Raw genomic sequence first — 12720 nt, 5'->3', positions numbered from 1 at the left:
ATTTTATTCAGCAGCAGGGAGAACCAAGCATAGCCGAGCAACTTATGTCATGTTCATGGCATCAGGACTGTTGCTCATAACTTTGAGAAGGATAAAAGTATTCTACTGACAATGCTTAAGTTGATGCTTATATTGAGAGAGGTGGAAAGAGGCATAAACCTACACTGATTGATAATCCCTATTTCATCCTTCCAGTTTACTTTCATCGCTTTGAAAGTGCTATATGAACACTGCATTTTTATTTTTTTCTTTAAATTACTGTTGATAGCTGCTTTCTATTTCCTGCCTTAAGTGTTCTCTTCTTCTGCTGTTCCAGGCTCCACCAGTCATTGTTCCCACAATTGCCTTTACATAATCCCCATTCCTTTCTCACCTCTAAGATTCATATTCAAGTTGAATTTTTACAGGGAATTTTGCTTTGAGACCAAAGTAGTTTTGTGCATATATTTCTTGCCAGCCTCTCCCTCCAAAGTCTGTAGGTTTTTAAACTCAGTCTTCTGGAAGGATGTGACGCACCACAGGCAATCATAATTTTATTTTAATAAAGTTATTTGTCAGTGAATTAAAATTCAGAACTGTAAGTTTTCAGTTAATTAAATAAGAAAAAATGACCAAAAAGTGCAACAGGCCCTGTTTTTCATTATTAAGTTTAATTTATTTCACACTGCATTTTCAGCTTTCAGATTTTCTTCATTAACAATAAAATCTAAAAACAAGAGTGAAAGAAAATGTGATCAGTTAACCATGGAAAGCTAAAAAGCAGTTTAGTTCTCTATAAACCAAACATTATTGAATTTTCAAGTAATGGTCTCATAGTCTCAAGTAGCTGGAAATTAAACAATTGGTGCTTTGTTTATGCACATTACTTCTGATCTAATTGCTTTTGCTATAAATGATTATACCTATTCCTTATTTAGCACGCCCAGTGCATCCACTTAGACGTGCATGATTCATTTCGTTCTTACTTCAGGATAGATGAAAACACTGTACTGAAGCAGGAAGTTAGGACTAAGAATATGTAATACTTGTGTACATGCTACTTAATGTCCATCTGGTTCAAAACAATCTGTGAGAGCAGAGTGTAGAAGCAGACTAAACTACATGTGCTTCCTCCTGCTGCCGCTGAGTATGCCCTATAATCGTGCAGATATTCTGCACTTCAGGGTAGCAGCAAATAGTAAGCCTGTGCACTGAGTTGTGTATTCCACCCCAGAGCATGCTTTCTTGCATGCTGATGCATGCCCAATTGCTTTGGCTTATTTTCTTTACAGAAAATGCATATGCCACTACTGAAGTGATAGAAAATAGTCTCTTTTTTAAAGTAAGGGGTAAGGGAAAGGAATAATGCTTAATGGCTGCAATTGGGCAGCAAAACATTGTATGTAAATTTACACATTTTGACTTTTTGTGTAGACAGATGGTCGGTTAAGTCGAACCTAGATATTTCCTCCCATGACGATTTTGTAAAGCAGTGTAGCAGATTGTCAGAAAGTACACTGTTCTAATGGGACAGATTTATTGACCTCTGGGTTGTTGTAGTGGTGCTAAAACTGCGAATCGTAGCTCAGTGCTGGATCCTGGTGGATCAACGTATGCAAGTAGCTGCAGTCACACAGATTGCATTCCTGGGTGACTCTGCCTGTGAAGAATAGTAATTTCTTGCTTCTTAATCTCCCTTCTCTTAGACCAGATGTCTGAAAATAATGAAGATAAACCCACGGCTGCATTTAGTTCTCTGAATTATAGGGCACAACTTTTCAAGTCCTATGAACTCAGTGGCTCCATCCAGCTGCCTCCTCCCCTTCTTCCCCAGCAAAATAACGTTTCTACACTTGGTTCCATTTCTGTCTCAGTAATAGTGCTCACCAGCTCTGAGTGGTTGAACTACCTTCTATTTCTTCTTTGGCAGCCTCCTTTCTCCAATATATAATCAGGTTGCTATTTGCTCTAAGAAACAACTTGATATGCACTTCTGCAGTGAGGCTGGGAAAACAGTGCTTTCCGAAGTCTGTCAGTCAGGTAACAGAAGCAAAGGTACTTTTTGTAACTGAGAAGCTGTAACATCTACCTTGACAAGACTGACTCAGTGCATTAACTTGAAATTTCAACCTCACTCCAGATCACTGTATTGTGTCAGCTTCAGGCTTCGGAATTTAGCTTTGGAACATACTTGTTTCTGAAGCTACATTTAAACTACAGAAGTAAAGTTATTTTAAAAGAAAGCTTAGACTAAATTCCTAGGAAGGAACAGGTTATGTTTCTAAGCACTCTCCAAGTCATTGGTATTTTAGTAAGAAGGCAGCGTGAATGAAAGCTGACTTACCGATCTCTGTCGTCACTTAGAAGTCAGTGCTCAGGCATTCATTTAGAAGACTGAATACATTTTTCACTAGAGCTGTACAGGTTTTGACATTCACAGTTAATAGTGATGCTCTATGGGCCAGAAAATATAACTGGTGAAAGTGTCAGGTCCTGATCCTGCTTTCAATGAAGCTAGAGGAATTTTAACCACCACTTTTTTATAGAAGACTAGAAGCAGAAACAATTGCTGTTCAAATGCATCTAGTGGTTGTATATCTGCATGTTGCAGATTTACTCACAATATTTTGAATATATTTTAAAAAGACAGTCTCTCATTTTCTAGGGCATTGTTGTATTTTAGGCTCTCCATAACTAATTTCTATTTATACAGCAGATCAAAAAAACTAGCTTGCAGGTATCAAAAAGATGCATGTTTTCTCAGATATAAGAGTTTTCTCTCTTTAGTTTTATGCAAATAGTTTATTATTAATGCTTTTTAAAAGACCGCAGGAAGTACATAGACTTTTTTTTCTTTTACTCTTTTTTTCTGTATGGTTAATAGATTTTTTTTTTTCCTTTCTGTATGGTTAATACCAGACATTTATTTTTTTTTGCTTTCATTTGTAAATACTTTAAACTCACTCTACAGAATGGAGAAATGGACTATAATTATTTAAATGTATACATGAAGATAATAAGAATTGGGATCCTCATTTTTAGTCACTTGCATCACTTTAATGGATCTCTAACATGAAAATTTTATTTTCCAAAATGCCACTACCAGCACTTCTTGCCATTTGTCATCTTGGAAAAACATTTAACTTCTAACTTAAGTTCTCACTTCATATTTTTAAATTACCTTATATTTAAAAAGGCTCCTTCTATGTCTCAGCAGATTTAGGCAGTTTCATGCTTTTGACTCAAATATTCTTATAGGCAGTTATACTACAGATGTTTTGGTAAAATCACATATGGGATTCTAAAAAAAATGACAAGTTGAGTTAGTATCACCCTGGGCACAAAGTTGTGCCTACATGCATGTTCCTGTGAAATGTATTCTGTGGTAATGTTTTTGCATTCTGCATAAATTCAGTGCTAGTCAAACGTCTTTTGTAGTTGAAAATAAACCATGACTGCACCCTTTGATGATGATGGCAATGATAATCAAAATAGAAATACGCTAAACAAAGTATTTAGGACACTGAGATATCCCAGAAAAGAAAGGCATGATTAATAGAGAGCCTTATTTTTGAAGTGTGAGATTATTTATTAAAAAAAAAGAAAAAGCCTTTCTTGACCTGATGTTTGAACGATGTCATCATGCTGCCGTAATGATATAATAAGAATGGAAGTGTCTTGTGTTTATAGTATTCAGTAGAAAAGGTGGTTTTACCAGCGACTTTTGTGTTGGTGAAATACTCTGTGCAAAATTCCCCCTGAAATTAGCCTTTATTTTATATCTTCCATCTTGGATTGCAATAGTGGGACTTTGTTTTGTTTTCTTTTACTTTTAAACACTTATATTTAGTTTAAAGAGACAAAAATCTTTAATTACCATCAGGCCAAAGAATGGTTAAACTTAATTGAAGAATAAGTTTAATAAAGTTTAATAAAAGCTATATTACCTAATCAAATAATTTAGTATTGTGCATTCGTACTGTTGTACTAGCTATAAAAATCTGAAACAGCTTATAACATCATATGGTTATATAGGTACTTACCATTTTAAAAGTAGCATTGAGTGGAATCTGTAGAATGTCCCCACGGTGTAATCAATAACTGATGAAAGTGATGAGTCTTTATGGTATTATTCTGAAGTGCAAAATCTGAAATTACAGGAAATGTACTGGCAGTTATATATTTTGTTGAAAGAGGGATTGCTCAGACATATTAACAACAAAATCGATGCCTGCTGCCTTCTACAGAGTACAAGGACAATGATTTATCCTGAAAACATCCTTCAGCTGAGTAACTAGGTAATGTATACTGCCCTGCATGCACGTGTTAGGCTCCATTTCATGAAGCAGGATTCCATGGCAGTGATTGAAGTAAACAGATGGAGTAAGAGAAGGACAGATGGATACCAAAAAATTATAGCCACCTTTTTTTTTTTTTTTTGGTACCTGTGCATTAACTGCAATAAATTGATTTATTTTCATTTAGTGAAATAGGAAAATTATAATTATGAAGCCAAAGCACTACGTAGTCCAAAACCATTCAGTTTTGAAAGCATGTGTTTGTAGTGATTAGTAAGAGTTCCAGATGGGTTTCATCGGAGAGTCAAATTTTCTGTAGACAAGATTCTTACTACCTACTCCAGTCCTTTTTTTTCTTTTTTTTTCTGTTAGGGAGATATTAACTTCTTTCTTATTCAACAGGGGAAAGATTATTTGGTTATTCTGCCATACTGGAAAGCTGTGAAGTATTTCTTGTGAGACAGGCTGCTGATTTGAGTTTGCACATGCAAGGGGGCTGCTGCTGCACCACGAGGGCTTTGCACAGCCTGGGATGGAACTGAATGTGGAGAGGCAAAAGTGAGGCTAAGAGTCAAGGAGGCCCCTTTTCTTCCTGCAGCAGCTCTAGATTTCACGATTAGAAAATCAAAACAGATCTATTATATATATACTAGGAGTCCTTATCTGCTGTGTGGCACAGTTGCTCTGTCCCATACTTGACCTTGACTTAATTTGATCTTCCCCGTGGTTAAATAGGAAGTTCAGCTGTGAGCCAAATCATTTCTCAACACCTCTCATTCTACCAGTAACTGCCAGCTTGTTGCTGATGCTGTTGGATTTTTATATGAGCGTCAGTCCATTAGAAATTGGATGGTGACCATCCAGGCAATTTGCATTTATTGCAGAATGTCTTGCAATTAGTACACTTTCAAAATTGTAGAATGCAAGTAGAAATCATCCTTGTATTCATAATGTTTGAGATGTGAAAAAATATAGTCAAAGAACATAATTATTCTCATGCTTGTAAAAATTTTTATCATAAGGTTTTCTTGCATAAAGGCAATCCAAGTGTAGCTTAGTAGCTATATAGTATTATTTATATATATTTATATACATAGCATATATTTATATATGTAGTAGTATTTTAAACAGATAGGAGATAAATTACGTGGCTTTCTTAAATCTAAAAGAGATAATTTAAAATCTTAACTGGGGTTAAAAGTGATGAATTCTCTCTCTTGTTTTCATAGTTTAGAGATGGAAAGGAATAATAGCTTAATCATTTTGAAAGCATAGAATTACTTTGGAAATTAAATTTGGACTGGAATTTAGTATTAATTTATTGGAATTTAGTATTGAAAACAAATTTGCGACAGTAGAACAGACACTTTCTTAAATCCTTCTTATCGGTAATGGCCCTAATATATAACCCTTCAGCCTACTGAGACCTGCTAGAGCATTGTCATACTAGTGCAGAACAGTAATTATTTTGAAGATGACCAAGGAAATGGAAAAGGCCATACGTACTGCTGTCAGTACTTATCAGCAGTAAGTGTAAGTGATGTGCAGCTTGGTTTATATATTTGATTTGTATTCAACCTACACTTACACTGCCCTTTCTCAAACTGCTTGATCACTTCTAATTCCACAGAGGAATGTTTTTAGAAAGGACTGCAATCTTGTACAAGCTTCTCAACAATCACTAAATTTGAGCTTCTTGCCCTGATGTGGAGAGAGAAAGGCTGTGTATCTACTGCTGAAAAGAGGGCTTTGTTAAAATCTGGTAGTCCTCAGCTATTATGCACTAAAGGCTGTTACCCAAGTGCTAAAACTTGTCTGAGCTTCAAGAAAGAACAAATCTCTATAAAGTGGTCAAAATTCAAGTGCTTGATCTTATTTCTACAAACAACAGCACGCTAGTTTAAATGCTTTCTTGAGCTATCCTCCCTGTATACTTGGTTCCTCTGGTCTGAGATAGAGTCCACACACATTAACTCATTAACGTAATACAAGATCACTGTGAAACAGCTGTGGGACATGCTTGTCAACAGAAAGGTCACCGTCTTCTGTACAATTACAAATGGGAATAAATGCTCAGTACATTCACTGCTTTTGGAGCATCTGTCAGAAGCTGAGTATCCAGCAATCTTCCTCTTTAGGAAATTGCTCTTGCCAAGGAATTGTTTCTTTTTGTATTTTTGTCAACCAGCTGATCATTTACAAATGAGCTGAGCTTCATTATCTGAGCTGCAAGTTAAAACAGATACATTCTCCATATATATGCAATATGTACGAATTATCCCAGTGTGTTAGTTCAGGCACGAAGATCAACTAAACAGCAATCTCTATTCTGTATATGAACATAAAATATTAAGCTTAAGCTATAGGTATTATTTTGGATAATGAAAATAACTTCAAAAATAGTTACTTCAGTTTGTTTTTATCTCAACAGTGTAACAGCTACAAACGATAGAGCAGTTTATGAAGGCAATATAATAATTTGTACAATTGGTAAAAGAATACACCAGCAAGAGTTTTGTGGGCTTGGGAGTTCAGAATCCCCACCTCAACTTTGTGTGCCTTTGCCCAGGTGTGGCTGGCTGCAGAGAGGGTACTCTGTGTGTTGCAGCCATCCTTCCTTCTGGAGCCATGCTGTTGCCACAGTCAGAAATCCCTACTATTTTTAGTTGGAGAAAATAACTACAGAATATTAGATATTGTAGGTGATGTGTTTTCTTTTTTGAAGTTTATCTCCTTTTCATCCCAGATGAATGTAAATAGTATCTTCTTTTCACCTCATGTGTCTGTTCTTGTAGAAAAGTGCTACTGAATTGTTCTGAATAGATCTTTGCTTAATTTCAAAGCTTAAATTAGTGCTTAATAAGAAAAATGGGGTCGACATTACTGATGCACTGCTAAATAGTAGATTAAAAAAGAGAAACACAGTGCTCAGTTTTACTGGTCATTGTTAAAGCCACTTCTGCTCATGTCTTTGAGATTCTCATCTTCTTTTCTCAGTTACTTAATCCAAAATCTTTCAAAAAAAAAAAGAAAAAAAAAAAAGGAAAGTCAGGCAAGACCTTTTCCACCTGACATTAATTGTATTTATTGAAACGGTATGTTTTTTTGGGAGGGTGGGGGCAAAAAGGAACTGGAAAGCCATGACTAAAACCAGTTTATATCAGTTGGCAAGCACTGAGTGAATGCAGAGACAAGCTAAAAGAGACGGCTAGGGTCATACAGTGGAACGTAAGCATTCAAACATAGAACATTATATATAGCAAGGTTTGTGATAAAGAGGAGAGCGAATGAATGTATGAGAGAACTTAAAAGGTAACAAAACAAAGATTATTATAAATAAATTAGAAATAAAACTGAGGAAATAGGCTAACAACAAAAAAATAAAGTAGTAGAATCAACAAACTTTAAAATGCCATAAGAGATGCAGAAGATTTTTATCCATTTATATGTGCAGGAAGAATGCAGCACATCTGTTGCTGCTAGCTAGGCCTGAACACTGTGGATGTGAGCTGCTCCATACCCGCTGCACTAGGAGTTGATGCCTGTCTCTTGCAGAGTCCAGAGAAACAGTATACATGTGGCTTTAGTTCATCTACCAATGAACTCATGTTATTGCAAGTGAGAAATCTTGTCGCCTCTACAGAAAATGAAGTTTTCAGATTTTTTTTTCTGCACTGGTGAAGAAGTTTTAAAATATATATATATATATTATTTAAAAATGTGTACAAAAATGCTTAATAAGTTTGTGATTAATAAGTGATTAATAAGTTATGTAATGTCCATTCTGGGGAGGGTTTAGGGTGGGAAGAGAAGGGGATATGACAAAAAAGGGTGGCAGAATCCAAACTGATTTTCAGAACAATGAAAAGTAAATAGGATGGTAAGACTGCTGACATTCTTTGGAATATTTACCTCTAACAATTGAGTATTAATTTCGTACAAGAGAAAGGAACTAAAAAGCTTGTTGTTTTTATATGGTTAGCATAGCTTCAGTTGTTAATGAGATTATTTTAAAAATACTAAATTCTGAATTTCTGATAGTACTTCCTTCTGACTAGTGGCAGCCTTTTTACCATTAAGATAAATCATATTGTTTTTCCTTGGATACTTCTGAATTTGCTTAGAAATTGCAAAATGTTGGGTACTTGCACAGATAAGAAGAGATTAAGCAGAAGCCATTTTGTAAGTAATCAGATTTTGTGATAATGTTCTGCAGAATGACTCACAATATAGCCACCTACTTAGCAGTAGGAGTGGTATGTGTAACTAAAGAACTTATTAGAGTGATGAAGAGCATGTTCAAGGTACGTTGATTTCCCTCAGTCCTCTTTTACTACCCCCAGGCATTCAGCTTGCTAAAGCACTTATCTCTGCAGATGATGATGTCTGCTGTATGATTTGTTTCACGTCAGCTATCTTTCACACACATCTGTGCTATTCCTTTGCCTCCATCCAAAAGTACAAATGTAGGATCACATGTCATTGCATGTCCTTGCATATGATGACAGGCATTTTGATGTGTTCAGCTTCTGCCAAACATTTAATCAGGCCAGAGCTGTTCAGTAAGATTCACTACCTAGATTTTTAAACAAACCAAAATCAGTTATAGCCATTGTAATTCTCACTGTACTTCAAACTGAAGACTAGTAAGCTGTTGATTAAGAACAATAAATCACTGAATATGCTTAAACCTTTACATGTTTAGAACAAAATGCTTTGTGGTTCTTATTTGCTTTATCTGTTACCATAAATTTACAACTGAATCTTAAGCATTGATTGTCCTTATGGTACTTTCATTTGGAAATGTCAGGTATTTCAGGAGAAGTTTTACTGCTAGAAAATCTTTAATTGCACCTCTATTATGCAAATGTTTATCCTTGCAAAGCTGAATGGACTTTACCTGATTTTAAACCTTAAACCCTTTGCAAAATGCCACTGATAGATAGCAGCCTCAGCATTAAGAACAAATAAATACAGGAATCAGATATTCTTTAGAACATTTTCTGTATGCCTGCATGTATGAAAACACAAGGATGACAATGATCTGTAGCAGAAATGCTGAGTCATGGCTTGAAACAGCGATTGAGCACCTGGTGGGAAAGCAGGGCCAACCCAGGGGAGCTCAGGTGCATGCAGTGAACCTGAGTGACTAGAAGGGGTGGAGCCAGGATCCACATCTTCTCAGACCTCATTTAAGGGTTGACAGTGGAAGCAAGGCTATTTTGCTGGAGATCCCTGTCTACCTGAGATCTTCTGAAGGTAAGCAGACTTTTTCCTTTGTTTCTGTACCTACGGTTGCTGCACTTGGGCTTGTCCGCATTTGCTGTAGCCAAAGAATTTGCCACTAAGCTGTTATTGCTGTACTTTCCGTTGTGTAATAGCATTACATGATCACTGTAAGTAGTCAGTAAGAAACCTGAGATTAAGTGGTTTCTTCTTTAGTCAGCTGCAGACTTTTGATCTCCCTGTTAAATAGTAGTTTATCACAAAGTTCATGCTGCCCTTACTTAAATGAAGCTCTATTTTGTTTCAATGAAATATTGACCAAAGTCCAGTCCTGCAGCTCACAGTTCTCTGAGTTATTCTTTGCTTGTTTTGAAGTCAGCAGAACATCTCGTCACCAGCGAAAGGCTGGGAACTGGGTTCCTCGTGCCCACTGGGTGCTGCAAGAAATTCTATTCCAGACTCTGTTCCCCAATTTCTCACTGTGTTTTTGTTTGTTTCACACTGCATTGATAAAGGCTGGTTATATTTTAAACAGAGACTTATCATAATATTTTACATTCTTATTTAAACTTCTAGTCAGTCTAGTCTATAGTTTCATTTTTTTAAAATGTATTCCATTTTCTCTGTATTGCCTGTGCATACTGAGTATAGAAGAAACTTTGGTTCACAAAGTGCCTGTTTTAGTTTGTCATTTTACACTTCATCACCGCTGTGTGAGATTGCATTGAGTATATAACTTATCTTGCTGCTTGTTCCATGTTCAACCAGAACATGAATTCTGTCATAGCACTTTCATTAAAAGGCAAAAAGAAAAAAAGTGTAAGAAAAAAGGTATTAAAAAAAAAAAAGAAGAGGTAAAAATAAATCCTTATAATTTAGGAGAATGCATTTTCTTCTTATTCTTTGCTGACATGGTTCACATTACAAATATCCTTAAGTTGTCTGTTTTCCAGGAAGTTCATATTTTCCCAGGTATCCTACCTAAAAAAACATTTTCCTATTTTGTGAAACTGAATCAAAGACTATCAAAATTCAAAATCATTTACAGTTGTAAACAACATCTCTGATCCTAGCAAGTGCTATGCAATAAATTGTTGCTATTTCACAATTCTGGAGAATAAAAATAAAGAAATAAAAAAAGCTTTTCTCTGTATTATGAGAAAAGAAGTCTTCGTTTTTAGAAATCAAGAAAACTAATTTAAAAATACTGGGAGAGTTTTTGATGAGTCAGAGTTTATTCTAATATGATACATCTCAAACTTGTGAGAAGAAATCACTGTTACCGTTCCTGCAGTGCTAGTACCAGAAATAAAATTTGCAAGTTGTTTACACAAGTGAAAATTATTTCATATAAAAGGTGGAAACATGGTATTTTTTATCTCTAATGAGCTGTGGAGGTTCATTAACTTCAAAGCATTGCTATAAGGAGTTATCCCACGTATGTGGAAACAGTGCAACACAGTACAACAAATAGGTCGCTTATCTGCACGCAAGTCTTGTGTGCATTTTACAGAGAAAAAAAAAGTAAACGAGTAATAGTGCTATTATTAACTTTGCAGAAGTTAATCTGGTTGATTTATGTGCACGGAACTTGCTTCACTTCTCTTAAGAAATTGATATTTATTAACATCATGTGCTTGTATTTTTGGGTCAGAATGTGGAAAATTGTGTGAGCTCAGCTTCTTTACGTGTGCTTAAGCCTCACGTTTTTTTTTTTTTGTTTTTTTTTTTTTGTTTTTTTTTTTTTAACCAAAATTTTATCTGTTTATTGCTAATTCTTGTCAGGGCACCTTATGTTGTACAATGAGCCTCATCTCCCCCACCCCCCACTTCCAGGCCTCATTAGCAGGGTAATTAATATTTCTTCAGAAGGATTCTTTCTATGCTTATTGAAGTGACCAGAGGATAAAAGTTTCCCTTTTTTCGCTATTTTTGTGCATCCTAATATTGTCCCTGTACCTATTCTGATTCGATTCAATTTTTATATGACGAAGCACTGTACACAACTGTGCAAGTCTATAAATAAAAAGCAATAAACTGACATCTTTCACCTGTATGAAATGTATTTCATGCTGTTTTTTTTCCATTACATTTGCCATTAAACTTCTGTCTCTACTGCCTTTCTGTATTTTCCCACGTCCCTTTTCACCTTTTCTGGCAATTGACACATTCTCTGCTACAGATGAGGAATAAAACACCATTACTCTCTTCCCTGTGTCTACTTCTGTGCTGATGCCTTGACACAGGCATTGCATACGGACATTTTTTCTGCTCTGGCATTTAAAATAAGCTGTCTGTAGCCATATGCTTTCAAATATAAAGTATTGCTTATTTCAAGCAATATATCTACGTATGTAGAGAACCTTGTGAATCTCAGGATAAAAACTGACTCTGAAATGAAGGCAAGGCTAAAAAGCAAAAAGCAAGAATGGGTGTTGAGATCATTGGCAACTCAGAGCATTCAATAATCTTATCAGTTTGCTCACAACATGCTGCCTGTAGTAATAGCTAATATATTTTAAGTGATGATGCTATGATCATGCATGTAGATTGCCCTATGTTTGCAAAATTCAGCTAGACATTTGTGTTAGTGGCTCCTTTCAAGATTCAACTACATTCAGTCTATGTGGCCATAACTGGTCTGCTAGGATTGAAGACTGGCCTCAGCCCTGACAAGCAGCTGTCTCTCCATCTGGTGTATGTGTGGATCCCACTCATTGCTCTAGGACTGGTGAGACCTCACCTGGAGCACTGAGTCTGGGTGTTGAATCCACAGAACAGGAGACATGGGCCTATTAGAGCACCTCCAAAGGAGGGCCACAAAAATGACCCAAGGAATGGAATGCCTGCCCTATAAGGAGAGGCAGAGAGAGCTGGGACTTTTCAATCAGAAGAAAAAGCTCTGGGATCCCCTGAGAGTGGCTTTTCATCTAAAGGGAAGTTGTAAGAAAGAAGGGGACAGACTCTTTAGTAGGGTCTGTTGTGACAGGATAAAGGGAAATGGTTACAAACTAAGGAAGGGAAGATTTAGATTGGACATAAGGATGAATTTTGTTTTACAGTAAAGTTAGTGAGATTCTGGAATAGGTTGCACACAGAGATGGTGGAAGCACATCCCTGGAGGCATTCAAGATCAGGCTGGATGAGGCCCTGAGCAACCTGATTTAGCTGTAGGCATCCCTGTTCAACTGCAGGGGAGTTGGACTAGATGACTGTT

General features: G+C 36.1%; 1 protein-coding gene across 4 annotated transcripts in view; it reads right to left on the bottom strand.

Annotated features, from left to right (window-relative positions):
• Positions 1–12720, bottom strand: part of B3GALT1 (beta-1,3-galactosyltransferase 1) — a 179714-nt gene that overhangs the window by 48667 nt on the left and 118327 nt on the right. For 3 of the 4 annotated variants that reach the window (XM_052675001.1, XM_052675000.1, XM_052675003.1), the window contains one exon: positions 4023–4127. The exons of the other annotated variant lie outside the window; for it this stretch is intronic. The gene's annotated coding sequence lies outside the window, so the exon portion shown is untranslated. The remainder of the gene's footprint in view (positions 1–4022; positions 4128–12720) is intronic. 4 annotated transcript variants of the gene reach the window in all.

Source organism: Tympanuchus pallidicinctus, unplaced genomic scaffold, assembly GCF_026119805.1.
Source record: "Tympanuchus pallidicinctus isolate F22 unplaced genomic scaffold, pur_lepc_1.0 scaffold15, whole genome shotgun sequence".
NCBI lineage: Eukaryota > Metazoa > Chordata > Aves > Galliformes > Phasianidae > Tympanuchus > Tympanuchus pallidicinctus.
This window is presented reverse-complemented; position numbering and strand designations above follow the sequence as displayed.